Source organism: Triticum urartu, chromosome 3A, assembly GCF_056163025.1.
Source record: "Triticum urartu cultivar PI428250 chromosome 3A, HENAU_Tu73, whole genome shotgun sequence".
Lineage (NCBI taxonomy): Eukaryota > Viridiplantae > Streptophyta > Magnoliopsida > Poales > Poaceae > Triticum > Triticum urartu.
The window spans coordinates 194,373,335-194,396,908 of NC_141875.1; the positions used below are offsets into that span (position 1 = coordinate 194,373,335).

Consider the following 23,574-nt stretch of genomic DNA (forward strand, 5'->3'; position numbering starts at 1 on the left):
GAGTGAGTCGTGAACCACGCCACCACCATGAGAATGACATGTGGGCCAGCTGCATTTAAGGTCCGCATGTCATTGACTCATAGGCCGGGCACTAAGCCACTGAAGTTCGGTCCCGTGGGCCCCGAGAGGGACATGTAACTCCCGCGGCAGGCCTTGTGGTGCTCCCGCAGTACGAGCTCGTGCCAAAACTAGAATTTGTTTCTTACTACTACCAACTAGTACTAGTAAGGTACACGTGCATTGCACGCATGAGATTCTAGTGGTTTGTGCATTATGCTTCTACATGTGGAGCTTTCTGGATTCTAACACGTGGCAAAATCTGGTGGAATGTAAGGTTAGGCAAGTTTGATTAACTTAGGTGAGTGTTTGGTTCAAGCCACACCTTAGGCAAGCCACACTAAGGCCCCACATGACATACACACAAAAAATGTGGCAAGATTCCCTTAGGCTTGCCAACTTGTGGCTCTCATTTGAAGAACTAATAACTTTGCCTAAGCTTAGTTGTGGCAAAGTTAGTCATGAATTAAGTTCAACCATGGAGTCTTCTAGATTATACATGTGGCAGAATCTGGTGGATGATATCCAACGGCCAGTAGTGCTCGGATTTGCCATCTTTGTACCGTCAGATTGGCTTCATCCAACGACCAACTTTCAAAGTTTTTCACACACTATATAGGGGGTATAGATATATATGTGCCGGTCCATTACAATGGATCCAAAGTATATCTATTTAGTGGAGTGCACTCTAAACACATTATCTATTTATTTTTCTCTAACCTTCTGTAGCCATGGAACCAAGCCACATAAGCTTCATGGGTGCCCCCCACATCATATTATTCATACTATGTTGATTGTAAAAAAGATAAATCACCCAAAACAAGATCTTCCCATTTTTTGTTCCTACGATGTTGTGCCGTGCACGTACCTACTAGTTGTATAGTGGTAGTACTAGTAATATAGTATTAGGAGTACAAACTTGGTACTAGTAGGAGTAGTACTAGTACAGAATGCTCCTACTCTATCAACGGGCCCCGTCTGACACTAAATTTCTTGGCTTCCGTGCTACAGCTAGATCTTCCCCTCATTTCTGTTTTCCAACCCGGCGGCGGGCGGGGTGTCGGTTTGCTCAATGGCGGTCCCACATGAAAGTGAAAATGCTAGGCAACACGCCTTCCCTAAGCTATGTGTCGTGCCAGACGGGCCATGTTGTACTCCCGATTCCCGGGCATGTGGGGGTGCGACGCGAACGCGGCAGGCCTTTTCCTTTTACCACCAATGTGCCCGTGCGTTGCGACGGATCCAAAGTAGTAGAATAGTAGTATTTGTTCACAAACTTGAAAGAAATCACTATTGTTTTGATATACTCCTAATATATTACTCCCCCCGTACCTAAATATTTGTCTTTTTTTGAGATTTCAAATGGACTATCACATACAGATTATATAGACATATTCTAGTGTTTCTAGCAAGATGCCCGCGCGTTGCACGAAGTTGATGGAAAAGGTAAGCACAACTTATAAATTGACGGATGGAGTACTAGTTACAGTGATGCATATAATTAAGCAAAGGGATCGCACATGTCGGTATTGACTGGAACGAGAATGCAACAACACAATAAGAATTAAGGCCACGATGATGCAATCACAGTGGTGGTTACAGAAGGCAAGAAGAAAGATGGATCCACGAACATATGGCCTCCTCCTCCTCAACTTAGTGCGCCGGGCCACCGACCGACGGCTAAGGAGCGGCGGCTTTTGTGGCGAGGTCGAGGTGCTTCTTAGCAAAGGCATCCAAGGCTTCTAGCCGGTTGAGGAAGGCCAACGTCGTAGCATCCTCACTGGCCTTGTAGATACCTATGTGCAGGATTTGCTCGTACATGTGGATGTGTAGGTCGACGAATTCTTGCAGGGCGAGGCGCCTCGGGGCGAGCGCGACCTCCAGGTGGACATTCTTCATGGCGTCGGCGGGCAGTCGCAGGGCCACCAGTGCTTGAAAGAGGTTCCGTCCATGGAGGCCGATTAGGGTGGCAGGCAATGAGGAGCCCGGGCGCGCGGGCTGGAGGAGTACGGCGATGTCATCCGCGAGCTTCTTGAGGATGGTGAACTTGTTGCTGGTGGCAACGATCATCTGTTCCAACTGAGAGTCATAGTTGGTGTCGACGGTGGCCATCCACCAGCCGGTCTCCAACACCATCTGGAGATGATCCTCGGCGCCATGCTGCAGGCCGGCATCGTGGACCATCTGGCGCAGCCGCTGGCCGCTCACGCGCATCACCGCCATGGGTCTGGAGTGAGCTCTTTTGCGCTTAGTGTAGGTGCTTAGGCAAATGCTTAGGTGCGTACGATGTGGTAGATGCATTTGAATGGAGGGGCGCCTTTATATGAGGGCAAACTGCGTTGCATTCACATCGTGCAGCCTCTTTTCCCAGACCTCTTCCCATTACTTCCCTCATGCATTAATTGAAGGAGGATGCATTGGCCGTTCAACATATCGGGAACCGCTACTCCCTCCCTCGTATGCATTAAAGCCATATCGGGAACTGCGCCACCCGTTGTCAAATCGAATACTCCCTCCGTCTAGGTGAGTATTAAGTCATCTTACGAAAACCAAAATAGTAAACACATAGGCGTGGTGCATTAACTCTCACGTTGTTTCTTATTTTTTTGACATAAATAGAGGAATCAACCAAGAAGATATGTGGGGCTTGTATGCTTTTAATGACTTGAGACTATCAAACATTACATGCAGTGGTCAGTTCGTTGCACAAGAACAAATACAACCCACGTCAGCACACACACATCTTATATAGCATCACATCCAATGGCTATAAAAGATGAATGAGACCAAATTATATCTCATCTAGATGAGTTCTAGCAAAACTGTATTAATAATACTTAGTACTCCTTCCCCATGTATCATATATTAGTATCATGTAGTACTTTATTTATTGCCATGTATGACACATAGTACTCAACTCTCTCTCTTTCTTAATTTAATTATATGACACCTCATCAAAATTGCTAAGGCTAGTACCATTACAACCAGCCTTAGAAAATACTAAACATTAAGTTCTCTCGTTTTCCTCTCCACCTTGGTCACCTAGACGGAGGGAGTATACTGCGCGGGCTTTTCCTGCGCGGTAGGTGGGGTAGTTCCGCCCAGTCGGTTCGATAGAGACACGAGAAGACGAGGGAGTAGGCCTGTCGGTGTCAAAACCGGCGGATCTCGGGTAGGGGGTCCCGAATTGTGCGTCTAAGGCGGATGGTAACAGGAGGCAGGGGACACGATGTTTTACCCAGGTTTGGGCCCTCTTGATGGAGGTAAAACCCTACGTCCTGCTTGATTATTCTTGATAATATGAGTAGTACAAGAGTAGATCTACCACGAGATCAGAGAGGCTAAACTCTAGAAGCTAGCCTATGGTATGATTGTATGTTGTCCTACGGACTAAAACCCTCCGGTTTATATAGACACCGGAGGGGGCTAGGGTTACACAAGGTCGGTTACAAAGGAGGAGATATACATATCCGTATTGCCTAGCTTGCCTTCCACGCCAAGTAGAGTCCCATACGGACATGGGACGAAGTCTTCAATCTTGTATCTTCATAGTCCAACAGTCCGGCCAAAGGATATAATCCGGCTGTCCGGATACCCCCTAATCCAGGACTCCCTCAGTAGCCCCTGAACCAGGCTTCAATGACGATGAGTCCGGCGTGCAGTGTTGTCTTCGGCATTGCAAGGCGGGTTCCTCCTCCAAATACACCACGGAAGAATTTGAATACAAGGATAGTGTCCGACCCTGCAAAATAAGTTCCACATACCACCGTAGAGAGAATAATATTACCACAAATCTAATCTACTGACACGTTTTGGCAGCATGACATCACGCCACGGCCTGATAATTATTTGAACCATTTTTCTTTAACCAGCCCTGCACATAATGCGAGGCGGTTTCTTGACACGCCTTGTCAAAGCAGAGATCGTGTTCCCTTTATTACGGGATTCTCATTAATATGGACGTGGGTAACCCAACCGTGCCTAGGACTCCTAGATCTTAGGCAAGTCCCAAACGGCCACGAGGAGGACGCTTGATATTCACCCTCTTTATAAAGGGACAAGGATTTTACTTTTTTCCCTCCCGTGCTCAATCGAATCCTTCCCCCGCCTCGAGTTCTAACACCCAAAGCCCAGGTTAGGTGCTTCGGACCTTCAATCATGTCCGGATCCAGCCTTCAAGGACGGTGGATGCCTTCCTCCGTCACGGAGGAGGATATCAAGAAGTTGAGGGAGGCCAGATATCTGACCGCTGAAATTTCACATAGGCTGCCCGCCCGAGGGCAGGTCGTCCCTACTCCCGAACCCAACGAGAGCGTTGTGTTCATCTCCCACTTCCTTCGAGGACTAGGCCTCGCTCTGGATCCCTTTGTTAGGGGTCTTATGTTCTATTACAGGCTGGATTTTCATGATCTGGCCCCGGATTCCCTTCTTCACATCTTGTCATTTATTGTCATTTGTGAGGCCTTCCTCCGCATTACCCCTCACTTCGGCCTGTGGCTCAAGACCTTCGATGTGAAGTCGAAGATGGTCGAGGGGCAGTATGCACCGTGCGGAGGTGCTCTAATAAGCAAAATTGTAGATGCTCCATGGCCAAAGGGTTCCTTTCCAGAGGTGTTCAGATTGTGGCAACAAGAGTGGCTTTACGTCACAGCTCCCTGAAGTGCCAAGTGGGTAGCTGCCCCCACCTTTCGCTCGGGCCCTCCACCACAACTGATGTCATGGATCAGCAGGGGGCTGAGCTGGGGTCCAGCCAAGGATGTGCCAATACTACAGAGCCGTATCCGAGATCTCTTCGAGGGAGATGTCAGTCTGGTTATGGTAATGCAAGTTATGCTGGTTCATTGGGTCCAGCCTTGCAAATGCCGGCCCCTCCGCATGTGGGAATTCAACCCAGAAGGACCGCACACTATTCAGAATTTCCTCGGCATGACGCACAAGTAGATGTACAAATCGTTCTTCGGACCCCGAATAGAGTGTCCGGACACTACCGAGGACGTGGGCCTGAGCAGCAACTGCACCGCTGCCCAACTAAGTAAACCCGTGGCCGAACACACTGTCCTTTTATTTATCATGACATCATTCTGAAGAATCGCTCTTTGACCAGGACTGGATAATAAAGGCGAAGATGATCCGGTGTTCGGCCCCCCTTCCTGAAGGCTTGGTGTCGGGTGGTTGGTGCGACATATGCCAATGGATGGCTTATCATTGTGGGAGCCAATAAAACATCGCTGGTGCCTGGAAACGGGATAAGGCGAAGACATGCACGCCGGCGAATCTTACCCAGCTTCAGGGCTCTCCGTGGAGATAACGCCCCTAATGCTGCTATGCAGGGTCTCCGCATGATCACTAGCTCGGTGGGTTGCTACAGAATGCTCCTTGAGCTGTTCGGTGAAAGGATGAGGGAGGGCCAGGCTAGCCCACTCCTCTTCTCCTTGTGGTGTCTAAAATCTATCCAAAGAGTGATCTCCCCTGCATGGCAACCCTGGGGGGTTTATATAGGCCTACCCCCCAGGGGTACAATGGTAATCCGGCTGGGCGTGGGCCCCAGCCGTCTGTGTCTACGCTTGCCGGCTTCTCTGCCGACTGGTGGGGCCCGTCGACTGTTAGGCCCGCCGGCTGCCGACCCTTTGGCTGACAGGCCGGCCCCACCGCTCGGGGGTCTTGTCAGGAGCTGGTTACTGTTACCTTGCCCCTGGTGACGATGGCTTTGTCGTGGTAAGCATGGCTACAACGCCGCCACGAGGCGGCTCATCACTGTAGCCTTACCTTCTCTTGTCTCCTTAATGAAGCACCTCCTCGGAGGGAGAGAGCTGGCCGGCTGTTGGAAGCCGACCATACCCTTGGCCGACTGTGGGAAGCCGGGCCGCCTTCGGGATCTCCCTAACCGAGGGGCCCGCCACCCACGGGTCATACTGACCCCTCGCCGTGGGTGACGTCACAGTCATCGTGGCAACAGTGCTGCGCCGGACGGGGATGGCCGCCCCGTACGGTGCTCTGTGGCCATGCGTGCGCCGGGATTCGAGGGTGGCAGGCTTTACTGTAGCCACGCCCCGTCTTGTCGCCGTTATGTGGGTGCGAACTCTGAGGGCAAGATTTTAGCCGCTTGCTGAGGGGCCGGCTCCTGGGAGTCGGCCCTTTTATGGCCGACTTCTGGAAGTCGGCCCTCTCGTGGTCTTGTTTCTCAAGGATTTCAGGGCTGGGCTGCCTTTGCGCAGCCGGCTTGAGAGGTAGCCGCCTGGGGGAAGAAGGCCCCATGTCTTGGAATCTTGGAGGCTTGTTCGGCCTGTAATTTTTCTGAAGTGCCAGGGGAAGCCGGCTAGGCTACCCGTGGTCATTTACTCTGACAGTAGTCCCCGAAGCTGGTTGGGCTCCGAGGCAGAAAAAAGTCGAGGAGCCCAGTCAGCTTCCTATCTTGAGGGGCCGGGAACCAGAAGCCGGTTTTGACCAGGCGCGCCGTCTCTTAGCGATCTCGAAGTTTGAAGGCGGGTGCCAGTTGGCGCGCGAGTCCGGCTGTGAACTGACCGCTCGTCGTCTATGCGCCACATGGCATCCTCTGGCTGGAGGGGCCTGCCAGCCCACACGCGCGATGGGACGCCGCCGCAGTCTGGGGCCCGCCACTACAGGGCCTCGGCCCACGCACGGATCTTCTGCGGCCTGGACGGACTGTGCGCCCCCTAGTGGCGGTTTCCCCATGCCGTAATGGCGCAATAATTGCGGGGCGTGGGGGGAGTGGGTGCAGTTAATCCCACACCCCCACGTCCTGCCTCCTCGGCTTCGTCGCACGAGGCTGTAAGTAGGGGTAGAGGAAGGGAGCGCCAAAACGCTCGCGCACTCTCCCTCGCTCCGCCCCCTCCTTCTTCTTCTTCCTCTCGTCACGACAGCTACCTGCCGCCGCTCGGCCTTCCTGCCAATCCTCTTGGCTCACCGCCGCTTCGTCCCAGCTGGGTCGTGCGCCCTCTTTTTGTCGTACCTTCCTCGCCGCCGCGCCGTCCCCATGGCATTGTCGAGCTCCTGGGATGGCTCCAACGTCCATGACGAACATGTCGACTTCCTCCGTCAGTGCGGCGGTTGCCGGGCGCGGATCTCGTACGGGTCCGCCTCACGCCGGAGAGGGAGATCTCACCGGCGCCAGAAGAGGACGAGCGAGTGATCTTCCGCTCGCACTGCCTGCGCGGCTTCGGCCTGCCGGCGAGCGGGTTCCTCCACTCGTTCCTTGAATTTTATCATCTCCAGCCGCATCACCTCACTCCCAACGCGGTGATGCTGCTGTCGGCCTTCATCACCCTGTGCGAGGGTTTTCTCGGCGTCCTCCCCACTCTAGAACTATGGGGAGAGTTCTTTCAGTGCAAGCTCGGCACTGTCGTCGCGGGCGTGCCCGCCCCATGTGGTGCCTTCATCGCCATGCGGAGGGCGAGCGACAACAACCCGTTTCCGCTCATCCCGCTGATCCAGTCGGTGAAGCTCTGGCAGAAGTCCTAGTTCTACATGAAGAATATTGCTCCGCAAGGCGACTTCGTCAACCTGCCGGCTTATATAGCCGGCCCGCCGGCTGGGAGGCAGCCTTCATGGTCCTTCCGGTCCAGGTCGCTGTCTACGGGCGGGTCCGCCTCCGTTGCCCGGCTCCGAGTGATGATCCAGTCGGAGGGTCTGTCCGGGGCCGACCTAGTGGCCGCCTTCGTGGAGCGCCGGGTGCTCCCGCTCCAAGGCCGACCTCATATGATCTGCCAGATGAGCGGCTGCTTCGACCCGTGCCGGCTAAGCACCAAGGAGATGCCTCACGCCGAGGTGTCTTACATGGTGAACTACATTTCCAACTACAAGCTCACCGAGGAGTGGCAGTATGGCAAGGTGCCGTACTCTCGCGCCAATCCTCCGCCGGTGGTAAGTTTCTCTTCCTCTTTGCTCGTTGCCGAGTTCATGGTGGCTGACTCCTGACCAGCCGGCCTTTCTTTGGCAGAACCCCATGCTTCTGCCAGCAGCCAGGGCCGCAGGGGTGGAACGCCAGTTCCTCCCCGACCGTACGATGGACGATGTAGACGACCCAGACCTGGGGGCGGCCGCCATGGAGGACGACATCGCGAGGGAAGGCGACGACGTAGGCGGGTCCGGGCTCGGGGCCGGCTTCGAGGACTGGCCAGATGACGACGAGGCCAAAGTCATCGCGTGCCGCCGACCGGCGCCCGAGCACCATGGTGCGGGATCATCCACCGGGCCGACTGCCCAGGGCGGCGCGCAGAAGCGCCGGGCCGCGTCGACCCACTTCGGTAGTCGGCCGAAGAAGCCCAAGAGTACCGCGGCGGCGACCAAGCGGGACGAGGCGGCTGCCAAGGCAGCCCGCTTCCGCAAGGTGGTGAAGCAGCCGCAGGCGGTCTCGGCGTAAGTGTCGCTGCTCTTATGCCTTTCTTTTTTCTTCTTCTTCGGTTGATGTTTTTCCAAACCCTTTTTCTCAATTCATCAAACAGGGCCCCTCTTTCCCTTGGGCGAGTCCCGACCGCCTCCATAGTCAGAGCCGTAGGAGGGTCTTCAACCTCGCGCCGGGTAGATCCCCGCGCCGACCTCCTAGAGGCGAGGGAGCGGAACACGCGGGAAGCGCGAGAAGAGCGGGAGGCGGAGGAGCGGAGGGCAGCTCGGGAGGCGGAGCAGAAGTCGGCAGAGGCACGAGCCGTCGCAGCCGCCAACGCCCAGGCGGAGGCCGCAGACGCGGAGAGGGAGGCGGAGGCCCTACAGAACCAGCCTCCGTAGTTCGTCATTCCCCTCCGTGCCGCGGCTCCTGACACCCCTGTGCCCCCGTTGGAGGAGGCCGGCCGCGGCCAGTCGGAGATGGAGAGGGAGACGGCGCCATCGCCGCCGACTATAGCGGGCCAAGGAGGCCGGCCTGAAGTGCGGCCAGTGCGGCCGGCTGGGGGCGAGCCGACCGTGGGAGGGGATCTTGTGATCTCTTCACCACTTCGCCGACGCGCGGGGAAGGCGACTTCAGCGCCGGACGCGCAGATAACCATGGACGCCGGCTCGTCAGCCCAGGACCTAGAAGCGGCCAGCGACAGCTCGTCTAGGTGGACGCCGGGCGGCGGGACAGCCGTGCTGAATGTGGCGGCGCAGGACGTCCGGAGCCGGCTGCAGGCCCAAGCCACCGCGCTAAAGCAGTACACCCAGGAGTTTCTCATGACGCGGTCGGTTATTCAGGTGAGTCCTCCTGCTCCTTTGATTGCTTTTTAATTTCTTCCGTGGGGGCGCGTCAGCGCACCCACTGGGTGTAGTCCCCGAGTTCCGAGCCGGCTGCTGAGAAGGCGGCTTGGAACTTATTGGAAAGCTTGATTACCATCTTTTTCTTACTCACGTCCCTTGTCTTCTCTGCACGAGTACCACAACCTCCACGCGGCCGCCTTCAACTCCCAAGCCCAGGAGTTGAATCAGAAAGCCACTGGTCTGACCGAGAGCCGGAGTAAGCGCTCCGTTTTTCTTTTAAGTGGGGGCGCGTCAGCGCACCCACTGGGTGTAGTCCCCGAGATTCGGGCCGACTACCGAGTAGTCGGGTCGGATCTTTTCCTGACGACTTCTTTCTTTATATTGCAGGGGCCAATGCTGACTTGAGGAGCCAGCTGAGCGGAGCCCAGACCGCCCTTCGTGCCAAGGAGGCCGAGTGTACCGCCCTGGCCCAAGAGCATGACCGCCTGGCCAAGAGGTTGGCTGACTAGGAGGAGATCCATAGGGCGGCCCTGAAGGCGGCGCAGGACAGCGAGGCCGCCCTCAAAGCCGAGTATGAGACCAAGGCGGCAAACTGGGCCGAGATGAGGCAGGCGCTGAGCCAAGGCTATAGCCGGGTGGAAGACTTGATTGACGGTAGGCCGCCTTCTTATTTGCTTCCTTGCCTGCCTTCTACTATCTGATTCATTTTTTTGATTTTGTGTCGTTTCTTTCCTCTTTGCGTAGACTACTTCCCCGGCCACTCAGCCGCCGCCACCCAAGCCATTGAGGCCTACCGCGACACGCGACGGCAGGCGGGGGCCGAGATTGCGCCGAATGCCAGCCGGTCACTTGAGGAGCAGCTTCTGGGGCTTCAAGCCCGCCTGCAGCCGGCCCATCGCATGCTCCGCCATCTTCAGCGCGCCGGAGCACAAGTGCTGGCCTCCCTCTGGCCTGGCGAGGTGATTCCGCGCACCCCGAGTCGGACCGCCGACTGGCTGGAGGTCGCAGTCGGCCGCTTCGAGGCTTGGAAGGCGTCAGCGGCCTGCTCCGGCGCTAGGAAGAAAACTTCCATAATGAAGCCGGCTGCCAGAAGCCGGGCTATCTCTTCTCCCACAATCCTTGTCTTCTCCTCCGATAGTCGGCGGAGAGGCTGTTTGACTGGTTTCGCACCTTCTCGGACATGTAGCTTGTGCTCGGCGAATTCCTTCGGCACACCCGTCATGTCCTTGGGGGACCATGCAAAAATGTCCCGATTCTCACAGAGGAAATCGGTGAGCTCGCCTTCCTATTTGCTGTCCAGGTTTGCCCCGATGGTGGCAAACCTTTCTGGGTGATCTGGGTCCAGAGGTACCCTCTTTGTTTCTTTGGCCGGCTGAAAGGAACATTGGGCACCACATTCCTTGGGGTCGGGGGACAGGGCCGGCTGCTTGCCGGTCATGGCCATGACTCGGTCCAGTATCCTCTTCTCTTCAGCAATTACAAGGGACTCGGCCAGCCGGCTGCTGGCAGCCGCGCTATCGGAGGACTTCTTGTAGTCTCCGGCTATGGTGATGATGCCCTTGGAACTTGGTATCTTCATCTTGAGGTAGGCGTAATGGGGTACAACCATGAACTTGGCCAGGGCAGGTCGGCCAAGCAACACGTGGTAAGGGCTCTCTAGATCCACCACTTCAAACCACACCGCCTCTCGGCGGAAATGATCCTTGTCCCCGAAGAGGACATCTATCTTGATCTTGCCGATTGGGGAGCAGGACAAGTCGGGTACGATGCCATGGAACACAGTCCGACTGGGCATGAGCTGCTTTGTCTTGATGCTCAGCTTCTCCATGGTGTCACAGTATAGGATATTGATGCTACTCCCACCATCTATCAGCACACGGGAGAAACGGGCGGCTCGCCTTTCCGTAGCAAGGGTGGCGTCCAGAACCAATGCGTAGGAGCCGGGAGACAGCATCACCTCTGGGTGATCTGTCCGGCTCAAGCTAATAGGCCTTTCTGACCAGTGCATGAATTTTGGGTTGTTGGAGGCGACTGCGTTGACTTCTTGGTGTTGTCAGCGCTGGCTACGCCGATCTTCTGGCTGGCTGGTGAAGACGACGTAGGCGGCATGATCGTCGGGGTACTCGTCTTGAACCGCCCCGACCGCTGGTCGAGCGGCCGGCTGCGGAGGAGCCGGAGGCGGCTGACCAGCAGGCGAAGGCGGCGCCATTCCCTCACCCTTGGAGATCCGAGTGAGCCAATGGCATTTTCTGGTTGTGTGGTTTGAAGGCTTCGCGCTGCTGTGAAACTTGCAGGGGCATCAAGTGCTTGTGTAGGATCGAAAGTATGTCTATAGGGGGGGTTAGACTACTTGACCAAATAAAAACTTAACCTTTTCCCAATTTTAGTTCTTGGCAGATTTTAGCTATTTTAGGACAAGTCAAGCAATCATCACACAATTCAAGCAAGCATGCAAAAAGTATATTGGTAGCGGAAAGTAAAGCATGCAACTTGCAAGAATGTAAAGGGAAGGGTTTGGAGAATTCAAACGCAATTGGAGACACGGATGTTTTTCCCGTGGTCCGGATAGGTGGTGCTATCCTACATCCACGTTGATGGAGACTTCAACCCACAAAGGGTAACGGTTGCGAGAGTCCACGGAGGGCTCCAGCCACAAAGGGTAACGGTTGCGCGAGTCCACACAGGGCTCCACCCACGAAGGGTCCACGAAGAAGCAACCTTGTCTATCCCACCATGGCCATCGCCCACACAGGACTTGCCTCACTAGCGGTAGATCTTCACGAAGTAGGCGATCTCCTTGCCCTTACAAACTCCTTGGTTCAACTCCACAATCTTGTCGGAGGCTCCCAAGTGACACCTAGCCAATCTAGGAGACACCACTCTCCAAGAAGTAACAAATGGTGTGTAGGTAATGAACTCCTTGCTCTTGTGCTTCAAATGATAGTCTCCCCAACACTCAACTCTCTCATAGGATTTGGATTTTGTGGAAAGACGATTTGAGTGGAAAGCAACTTGGAAAGGCTAGAGATCAAGATTCATATGGTAGGAATGGAATTTCTTGGTCTCAACACATGAGTAGGTGGTTCTCTTTCAGAACATATGAGTTGGAATAGTGTATGTGTTCTGATGGCTCTCTCTTCGAATGAAGAGGAGGTGGAGGGGTATATATAGCCTCCACACAAAATCCAACCGTTACACATAGTTTTCCAATCTCGGTGGGACCGAATCAACAAACTCGGTCGGACCGAAAATGTAAACCTAGTGACCGTTAGAGATTTTCGGTGGGACTGACATGCAACTCGGTAGTACCGATATGGTTAGGGTTTGGGCATAACTTAATCTCGGTGAGACCGATTACACAAACTCGGTGAGACCGAATTTGGTAATTAGCTAACCAGAGAGTTGGTCAGGCAAACTCGGTGGGACCGATTTGCTCTTTCGGTGAGACCGAAAAGTTACAAAGGGGAAACACTGAATTTACATTGCAATCTCGGTGGGACCGATTCGCTCTTTCGGTGGGACCGAAAAGTTACGAAAGGGAAACAGAGAGTTTGCAATCCCATGTCGGTGAGACCGAGATCCCTATCGGTAGAACCGAATTGCTAGGGTTTGGCAGTGGCTTATGACAAGTGAAACTCGGTGGCGCCGGATAGGAAGAATCGGTAGGACCGAGTTTGGCTTAGGGTTTAGGTCATATGTGGATATGGGAAAGTAGTTGAGGGTTTTGGAGCATATCACTAAGCACATGAAGCAAGAGGCTCATTAAGCAACACCTCATCCCTCCTTGATAGTATTGGCTTTTCCTAAAGACTCAATGTGATCTTGGATCACTAAAATATAAAATGAAGAGTCTTGATCTTTTGAGCTTGAGCCAATCCTTTGTCCTTAGCATTTTGAGGGTTCCACTTTCACATCCATGCCATACCAATCATTGAGCTTTCCTGAAATAATCATCTTGGAATAGCATTAGCTCAATTAGCTATATGTTGTTATGAATTACCAAAACCACCTAGGGATAGTTGCACTTTCAATCTCCCCCTTTTTGGTAATTGATGACAACATATAGATCAAAGCTTCGACAAATGATAATAAGCATGAAATATATCGTCGCTTTGAGAAGTATGTGATAAGTAAGAGCTCCCCCTAAGTTTGTGCATATTTAAAATTTGCTTTGGACTGCAAATGCACAAGGAGTTAGAGTCATGGGTTACTCTTCCATGTCACATACATCTTGGTGGAGCGCTTAAAATGATAAGAATGAAATACATGCACTCATCACCAAGAATAGTGAATGACCACATAAGATAGATAAGATAATAGCATTAAGAAAGCATTAAGTGTAGCTTATGATCAAACACATGATCATCAATGTCTCACAAGCAATGACATAGTATCTCAAGCACTCAAAAGCAAACAAGTTCGAAAAACCACCAAATAAAGCAAGAGAGAAAAGCAACACTCTCTCTCTCGAAGCCTATGATCTATACATTTTTCTCCCCCTTTGGCAACAATTTACCAAAAAGTTCCTAGAAAAATGCATAGTGCTAAGTCGACGCTCAGGCTTGATCTTCAGGTGGTGGTGGAGTCCGGATCACTCCAAGGACGAAGGCTTCTGTAGACGCTGAAGTAGACGCTGGAGTTGGAGCTGAAGTAGATGCTGGAGCTGGTGGAACTGAGGCTGTAGCTGGTGCTGAGGTGGTGGCTCTGGTGGCAGCAACTGGCACGGAAGACGACCTCGGACCTCGTGGCACTCTGGCAAAGGCATCAGTGGTAGTCCTGCCTCTCCTCTCCTGCATGTCATCCTGGAGCTGCTCCACTTCAGTCTGAATCTCTGTCACCTTGACATCCAAGTCATAGAACTTTTGTTCTATGATCCTCTCTAAGCTTGCCTGGTTCTGAGTTAGGGTGGCTAGTCCTTTCTCAATCCGCAGGGTGGATGCAATCAGGTAACCAAGCTGCTCTTGTTTAGTTTTCAAGAAATACTCAGATGCCTCCTCTTGGGTTGGCATCTTGGCAGCTTTCTCCTTCCTTGCCTTCTCCTTCTTGGCTTGTGCTTGGGCAGATGATGGCTCATTCTCAGTCATGACTACTTGATTGTCCTCAAAATCTGGATGGATGGGCAAGTGTTCCTTGTCCAACAAGTATATGCCCGTGCCCATCTTGGAGTTAATGAGCTCCTGAATTTGAGGGGCATAACCACAACTCCTCTTCTGATCTGCTGCAGTCCTCTTGATAGTCTCTACTATGAGGCTCATGACCTTGAATTTCTGTGGCACATCAAATACATGTAGCAAGTTGATTGCATGGCCTCTGATCATCTTGTGATCACCTGGCTTGGGCAAGAGAGTGTGCCTCAATATCCAATTGATTGTTGGCAGCCCTGACAGAAGATAGTGCACAGACCCAAACTTGAAAGTATCAAGAGCTTCATTGGGAATCTCCTTGTACATGTTGGACATTGAGTTGTGGTCCATCTTCTTCTTGGCATAAATGTCCAAGTCATCTGCTTGCTCCTCTGGGGCATTGATCAACTTTGCCCATTCCTCAATAGTTGATTGGTACCTCATACCTTCAGACATCCATGTGATCCTTCCATCTGGGTAGAAGTGTGCTGTGGAGTAGAATTGCATGATAAGCTCCTCGTTCCACTTTGTGAGCTTCTGCCCAACAAAGTCTGCAACTCCACACGCACTAAAGCTGTCATACACTCTAGGGTAGTGTTCCTCATTTTCCTTCATGTAGGTCCAGTCGACCCATCTCATGTCACAAACAATGGGCTTCTTGTCAAGCAGTACTGTCTCATAGAAATCTTGCTGCTCCTTGGTGTGAAATCTGTAATCCACAGCAGTCCTTCTCCTTGAAGCATATGGATTTGCTTCTCTCCACTTCCTCAGCCCTGAGTCTCTCCTGAGCTTCATGTCCTCAGCCACAGGATGAGCATCATTGTGGTCTGGGATCTTGGGCTTGAGTTTTCTGAGAACTTGCTCTTCATCCTCTTCTTCAGCAGCTTCAGGCACTGGGGCCTTGTTCTTTTCAGCAGCAGGTATGCTCCTTGTATTTCTCTTTGGTGCTGTCTTGACCTTTGATGCAGCCTTGGGCTTAGATGCAGTAGCTCCTGATTTGATAGCATCACCCATTAGCTTGGGTGCCTTAGGTGCTGGTGCAGCAACCTCTTCTTCCTCTTCCTCTTCCATAATGGAAGCCTTTCCAAGCACTCTGGCTACGGTCTTCTTGACCCTTTCCTTCCTCTTCTTGCCTTCAGCAACAACTGGCTCTTTGGGTGCAGGCTTTTCAGTTGAAGCTCTAGCCTTTGACATAGGCTGCCTGCCTGCTGGCCTTTTGATCTTCAGTCCTGGCTTTGTGCCTTGAGCTGGCTCAACTCTCTTTGATGTGGCCTCTTCCTCTGCCACATAATCTTCATCTTCAGAATCAGAAGTTCTCTTCTTCCTTTGTCTAGTGGCAGCTTTTGGCAGATTGCTTGGGGTACTTCTGCTGCCATCATCTGAAGAGCTAGAGGGACTAGTGCCCTCACTCATCACCACTTGCTGTTCTGACACATTCTGGCTGTCACTCTGATCTGACATGTTGAACAAGCTGACTGCTGACCCCTAGTTCGGCGGAGACTCGCTATGGCGGCAATGGCGGGGTAGAATTCCCGTTGACGGCGACGGAGACCAGCGACTGGAGGCGGCTGGCGGCGAGGAGACGATCCGGAGACCACGTTGGCAGAGCAGGCTATTGCGCGGGCGAAGGGGTTCGGAGAAATTTCCAAAATTTTGCCCGTGACTATATATAGCCCGCCCCTGTCGGTGTGACCGAGTGGAACAACTCGGTGGCACCAAGATTCATAACTGCAGGCAGTTACTGAAACTCGATGTGACCGAAAGGTTCAAATCGGTTGCACCGAGATCGAAAACCTAGATCAACTTAATGATCTCGGTAGGACCGAAAGTGGGGTATCGGTCAGACCGAGAATCATAAAGAGGTTTTGGAAGTTTAAGTCTATGACGAATCGGGGACTCCGAGCGCTCCTCACACAGAGTGGTTCGAATCTGACTTGATCAAATTTTGTGATGCAGCATGAATAGAGTTTGAGACGAGAAAAGCATAGATAGCTAGAGGAGGTTCTTAGGCATTCTTGTCCATCCACTTGGCAAAAGAAAATAAAACCAAACAATCAAAACAACAAGTGGATGTCCTCGAATGAGTAAAATATGCAACCAGCATGCTCACACAATAAGATGGCAAATGAAATATGTGACAAGGCATGCACAACCAATTCTAGCAACTATCAAGCAATTTGCGATGACTAGGTCATCTATATATGAGTATATTGACTTAGGAGTCAAGTGAGAACACTTGATCATAGGTCATACTCATCGTTTAAGCTCAAGTGGGGTTACCACTTTTACATAAAGCATTGTTGTGTTCACATCTTTAGAGTTGCTTTAGCTCAAGTCTTAGAGTAAAGCTCCCCCTAGACGTGATACCCCCCCTAAGAGGGATGAACTAACCTTGGGTTTTGTCGATGATGACTTCATGTAGATGTTGAAGATGTGGATGCTCAATGTTGATGTAGATCACTTGGAGCTATCCATTTGAGTGAATTGCACTTTCAATACCTACATGGGTTAGTCCCACAAGGAACAAACAAGGATATCCATAGACATAGAGTGATGCACACACAAGATGGTGTCCATGAAAGCTTTTAGGTTACCTTGTCCCTTGTCTTACCAACAAGAGGGTTTGTGACTCCTTGAACTAGTGCAGGATGTGGAATTTGATTGCACTTGTTCTTGCCAAAGTGATAAGAGTGAAGTATGTTGGCGGAGTCACCCTCAAGAACTCTCTAGTTCTTCTTCTTTTGGATCCACATCATCTTGATGGGAATCCTTGGAGTTGTAGTCGTACTTGATGAAGTTGAACTTGAAGTAGTCTTGGGAATCCACTTGACTAAGGTCTTAGGAGCTTCTTCAAATGCGTCAATTTCCTCTTGAAGCTTGTCCTTGCCTTTTTGCTTATAGTCTTGTGGTGGAAGATCATCTTGAGCTTGTGTCCCCTTGAAAGAAGTATCATACTTCTCTTATTGAGGAACAAACTTTGTCTTGGGGTATTGATCTTCTTCCCACTCAACTCCATTGGCATTGAACTTTTGTTCAAAACCAACACCTTGATTCTTCCGGTGCATTCCTTGCTTGCGCACAATTTCCTCGAATTGCTTGCTTCCGGCAAGGCTTTTGTACACTCCTTTCTCTATAATTCCCTTCAATAAGCTATTTTCTTGCTCAAGTGTAACTTGGCTAAGAGAGTCATTAGTGGAATCAAGAGAACTACTAGAAGCAACAATATTGGATTTAGCATGATCATTGTTACTGCCAGAGGAAGAATCTTTCTTGTTCTTGTTACTAGACTTGACTTGAGGCATGTAAGTGGATAAGAGTAAACGCTTGGCAATGTAAGAAGAACTTTTCTTGCGGAGATCATCATTGATTGCTTTTAAGAACTCATGCTCTTGAAGATTGAGCTTTTCAAAACGTAATTTCTCATGAGCTCTGAAAAGTTCTCGATGATCTTTGAAGATAGTTTCATGAGCTAACTTAAGAGTGTTTAGTTCTTTAGTTAGAGCCTCAATCTTTTCCTTATCATTGTCATTCGTTTTATCTTGATTAGTATGATTAATTGACATTTCATCATAGTATTCATCACTAGAGTTGTCAACAAGCAAATCATCACCTAACAAGTCATCTTCATCACTATTGAAATCAACATACTCGGGGTGTGTTACCTTAGGACCTTTGGCCATGAAGCACCTTCCAATTCCTTCATTTGGTGAGTCAAATATGTCGTAGGAGTTGGTTGACACAAGTGCTAGACCGGCAACACCTTCATCTTGAGTATCTTCGGAGTCGGAGTGATAACTTCTCTCGGAGTGGCTGTCGGAGTCGGAGCCGGATACCCATTGACCAACATGAGCTTGATGTCTTCGTCTTGTGTAGCTCCTTGATGATTTTTCCTTCCTTTCCGAATCCTTGCTTCTCCGTGAGTATCTTCGTTCATAACGATCATCTCTACTCCTTCTCTCTCTTGGTGGTGATTCTTTGCTTCTTCTTTTTGGAGAATCTTCTCTTCTCTTGTAGGGAGCCGTACACTCATTGGAATAGTGTCCGGGTGTTCCACAACTGTAGCAGTTTCGCTCTCGACTAGAAGATCTTTTGTCATTGTAGGACCTTGACTTGAAGCTTCTATCTTTGCTTCTACTCTTGTAGAACTTGTTGAAGTTCTTCACCATTAAGCTCAATTCTTCATTGAAGTCTTGTTTCTCACTTGATGATGTAGGGGCTTCACATGAGGCTTTATAGGCACCACTTGATTTGTTGTGAAGTTCCTCTTTATCCTTAAGTGACATCTCATGAGCAACAATTCTTCCAATCACCTCCGTTGGCTTGAGATCTTTGTAATTGGGCATCATTTGGATCAATGTGCACATGGTATCATATTTTCCATACAAGGCTCTTAGAATCTTCTTGATGATGAATCTATCGGTCATCTCTTCACTTCCTAAGCCGGCAATCTCATTTGTGATGAGAGCAAGCCTAGAGTACATTTCAGCGACACCTTCACCATCCTTCATCTTGAACTTGTCAAGTTGACTTTGAAGCACATCCAACTTGGATTCCTTGACGGAGTCGGTACCTTCGTGCATATCAATCAAAGTGTCCCAAATTTCCTTCGCATTCTCAAGACGGCTGATTTTGTTGAATTCTTCGGGGCACAATCCGTTGAAGAGAATATCACAAGCTTGAGCATTGTATTGCAACATCTTCAACTCATCCATGGTAGCTTCACGGTTTGGTTCTTTCCCATCAAAGAAGTCACCTTGCAAACCAACACACACAATAGCCCAAACGGCGGGGTTATGTCCAAGAATATGCATTTTCATTTTATGCTTCCAACTAGCAAAATTAGTACCATCAAAGTAGGGACCTCTATGGTGATAATTTCCCTCGCTAGACGCCATACTCTCCTAGGTTGTGAAACCAAGGCTATGACCACCAAAAGCTATGGAGATCAAAGCAAATGGAGACCAAAGCTCTGATACCACTTGTAGGATCGAAAGTATGTCTAGAGGGGGGGGGGTTAGACTACTTGACCAAATAAAAACTTAACCTTTTCCCAATTTTAGTTCTTGGCAGATTTTAGCTATTTTAGGACAAGTCAAGCAATCATCACACAATTCAAGCAAGCATGCAAAGAGTATATTGGTAGCGGAAAGTAAAGCATGCAACTTGCAAGAATGTAAAGGGAAGGGTTTGGAGAATTCAAACACAATTGGAGACACGGATGTTTTTCCCGTGGTTCGGATAGGTGGTGCTATCCTACATCCACGTTGATGGAGACTTCAACCCACGAAGGGTAACGGTTGCGAGAGTCCATGGAGGGCTCCACCCACAAAGGGTAATGGTTGCGTGAGTCCACACAGGGCTCCACCCACGAAGGATCCACGAAGAAGCAACCACCCACAAAGGGTCCACGAAGAAGCAACCTTGTCTATCCCACCATGGCCATCGCCCACACAGGACTTGCCTCACTAGCGGTAGATCTTCACGAAGTAGGCGATCTCCTTGCCCTTACAAACTCCTTGGTTCAACTCCACAATCTTGTCGGAGGCTCCCAAGTGACACCTAGCCAATCTAGGAGACACCACTCTCCAAGAAGTAACAAATGGTGTGTAGGTAATGAACTCCTTGCTCTTGTGCTTCAAATGATAGTCTCCCCAACACTCAACTCTCTCATAGGATTTGGATTTTGTGGAAAGAAGATTTGAGTGGAAAGCAACTTGGAAAGGCTAGAGATCAAGATTCATATGGTAGGAATGGAATATCTTGGTCTCAACACATGAGTAGGTGGTTCTCTTTCAGAACATATGAGTTGGAATAGTGTATGTGTTCTGATGGCTCTCTCTTCAAATGAAGAGGATGTGGAGGGGTATATATAGCCTCCACACAAAATCCAACCGTTACACACAGTTTTCCAATCTCGGTGGGACCGAATCAACAAACTCGGTCGGACCGAAAATGTAAACCTAGTGACCGTTAGAGATTTTCGGTGGGACTGACATGCAACTCGGTAGTACCGATATGGTTAGGGTTTGGGCATAACGTAATCTCGGTGAGACCGATTACACAAACTCGGTGAGACCGAATTTGGTAATTAGCTAACCAGAGAGTTGGTCAGGCAAACTCGGTGGGACCGATTTGCTCTTTCGGTGAGACCGAAAAGTTACAAAGGGGAAACACTGAATTTACATTGCAATCTCGGTGGGACCGATTCGCTCTTTCGGTGGGACCGAAAAGTTACGGAAGGGAAACAGAGAGTTTGCAATCCCATGTCGGTGAGACCGAGATCCCTATCGGTAGAACCGAATTGCTAGGGTTTGGCAGTGGCTTATGACAAGTGAAACTCGGTGGCGCCGGATAGGAAGAATCGGTAGGACTGAGTTTGGCTTAGGGTTTAGGTCATATGTGGATATGGGAAAGTAGTTGAGGGTTTTGGAGCATATCACTAAGCACATGAAGCAAGAGGCTCATTAAGCAACACCTCATCCCTCCTTGATAGTATTGGCTTTTCCTAAAGACTCAATGTGATCTTGGATCACTAAAATATAAAATGAAGAGTCTTGAGCTTTTGAGCTTGAGCCAATCCTTTGTCCTTAGCATTTTGAGGGTTCCACTTTCACATCCATGCCATACCAATCATTGAGCTTTCCTGAAATAATCATCTTGGAATAGCATTAGCTCAATGAGCTATATGTTGTTATGAATTACCAAAACCACCTAGGGATAGTTGCACTTTCAGCTTGCTCGTAGGAGAAAGCCAGCTGCCAAGCCAGCCTGCCGCCCTTTTGCTTCTTGGGTGTGGGCCGTCCTTCAGGTTGTTCGTCTTCGACCATGGCCACCTGCCGACTGGTGGAAGGTGGCAGGGGAGCCTTGCGCTTGTGGTCGTTCTGGTGCAGGCGTTGGATGGATTCTCCAGCCGGCGTCTTGGGACTCGGAGCGAGCACCTTCCCGGAGGCGTCTACTCGGAGCTCGGTCTTCATCGAGGAATCGGCCGTGGCGTATTTATCAGCTATGACCAGTAGCTCGTCAAGCGTTGTCGGCTCGTCGCAGAGGAGTCGGGGCTTGAGGAGGGTGCCTTCTCGGCACCCGGCGGTGAAGTACTCTATAGCTTGGACCTCGTGCACTCCCTCACAGGAATTGCGGAGCTCGGCCCACCGCGTGAGGTAGTCGCGAGTCGATTCGTTGGGCCCTTGGACGCACAAGGAGAGCTCTTGGGGCTTAGGAGCCCGCTTGTAGGTGCTGGTGAAGTTACGTACGAAGGCTTCAGTGAAGTCTAGCCAGCTGTTGACACTGTAAGGCTTGAGGCTGTTAAGCCAGGTGTGCGCCGTGCCTTGGAGCATGAGGGGCACAAATTTTACGGCAACACGCCTGTTGCCGTTTGCGATGCTAACCGCGGTGGAGTAGTCGATCAACCAATCTTCCGGCTTCACGGAGCCGTTGTACTTGGGCGTGTCTCTTGGGAGCGAGAACCCTTTGGGGAAGGGCTCTCCGCGGATGCGGGGGCCGAAGCAAGACGGGCCGACATCATCTTCTTCTTCTAGGGCCAAGGATCGCGCAAGGTGGTCGATCCGGTGGCGGGCATAATTCTCGCCGACTCCTTCGCGGCGTCCCAGCCGGCCGCTGAGAGTCGGGTGCGTGACAGGCGGCGGGGTAGGGTATCTCTCCCCACGAGGTGGAGGAGGAGGGTTGCCCCGCCACTCCATGGCCCGAGGGCGGCCCTCGGCGTCACGCTCGATGGAGATTCGAGTCTGGCTGCGGCTGGCAGCCGGCTCCTTCTCTTTTCTCGCGCGGGTGTTGCCCGCGGTCGGTGTTCGGGACGTCGTGCCGTGCTCTCGGCGCGGGGGAGGACTCTCGGCGTGGACGCAGGCTTCATGCCGCTCTGTGGCCGCGTCGATAAGTTGCTGGATGCGTCTGGTCATGTAAGGGAGCTCATCAGGCCCCAGCCCATTCAACTCGTCTGCGGCCGCCTGGGCGGCACGCAAGTTCTCGAGAGACGTGGCATAGACTGGGCGGTCTGCTCCCAGCATGTCGGCGATAGCGGCACCGTGCTTCTTGACGATACCGACGCGGCTCGGCCCGTCGGGAGGCGGCGTGCCGAAGGCGGCTCAGTCGACCTCACGCTGGTGAGCCTCGGTGAGGCGTCTCATGGTGGCGAGCCTCTGGCCCTCCGCAACGAGGGCAAGGCGGCGCGCCTCCAATGTCTTGGCGTCCGCGTCGGCCGGGACGGGGACGGACAAGTCGTGCAGCGCCGCCTGTAGAGCGTCGTGGGAGTTTCCGCCTGAGGAGGCGCCGTGGCTGATAACCAGTACCTCGGTAATGGCGCTGCCGCTGCTGTCGGCTTGAGGAAGAGGGTCGTTGATGACCACCACGTTGGTGGGGAAGGCATCAAGGGATGCCGTGTCGGAGTCGACAAGCATCGGGTCGGTGGAGCCAACCGACTCCAAGTCCGCGGCAAGCTCGCCGGAGACGTGGAGTTGATCGAGGTGGCTGACAAGGTGGCTCTCGGGGTAGTCTGTGCCAACGTCGGATGCGGGCTCGTCAGAGATGCGAGCCTCGCCAAGAAGATCGGCGAGGCAGCTCGCCGCGCAGGCGTCGGCGATGTCTTGCAGCGTGTCAGGGCAAGCGCCATCGGGCGAGCCAGGCGGGCTACGCACGTTGGGAAGGAAGAGGGTTCCCGTCCAGAGCAGGTCTCCGGATGATGGTGCACCTGGCCCCACGGTGGGCACTAAATGTCGGGTGGTTGGTGCGACATATGCCAATGGATGGCTTATCACTTTGGGAGCCAATAAAACATCGCCGGTGCCTGGAAACGGGATAAGGCGAAGACATGCACGCCGGCGAATCTTACCCAGCTTCAGGGCTCTCCATGGAGATAACACCCCTAATGCTACTCTGCGGGGTCTCCGCATGATCACTAGCTCGGTGGGTTGCTACAGAATGCTCCTTGAGCTGGTCGGTGAAAGGATGAGGGAGGGCCAGGCTAGCCCGCTCCTCTTCTCCTTGTGGTGTCTAAAATCTATCCAAAGAGTGATCTCCCCTGCATGGGAACCCTGGGGGGTTTATATAGGCCTACCCCCCAGGGGTACAATGGTAATCCGGCTGGGCGTGGGCCCCAGCCGTCTGTGTCTACGCCCGCCGGCTTCTCCGCCGACTGGTGGGGCCCGCCGACTGGTAGGCCCACCGGCTGCCGACCCTTTGGCCGATAGGCCGGCCC

The 23,574-nt window shown here is 52.0% G+C and overlaps 1 pseudogene; it reads right to left on the reverse strand.

Annotated features, from left to right (window-relative positions):
* Nucleotides 1–22,388: 22,388 nt before the first annotated feature.
* Nucleotides 22,389–23,228, reverse strand: LOC147979167 (uncharacterized; annotated as a pseudogene).
* Nucleotides 23,229–23,574: the final 346 nt, after the last annotated feature.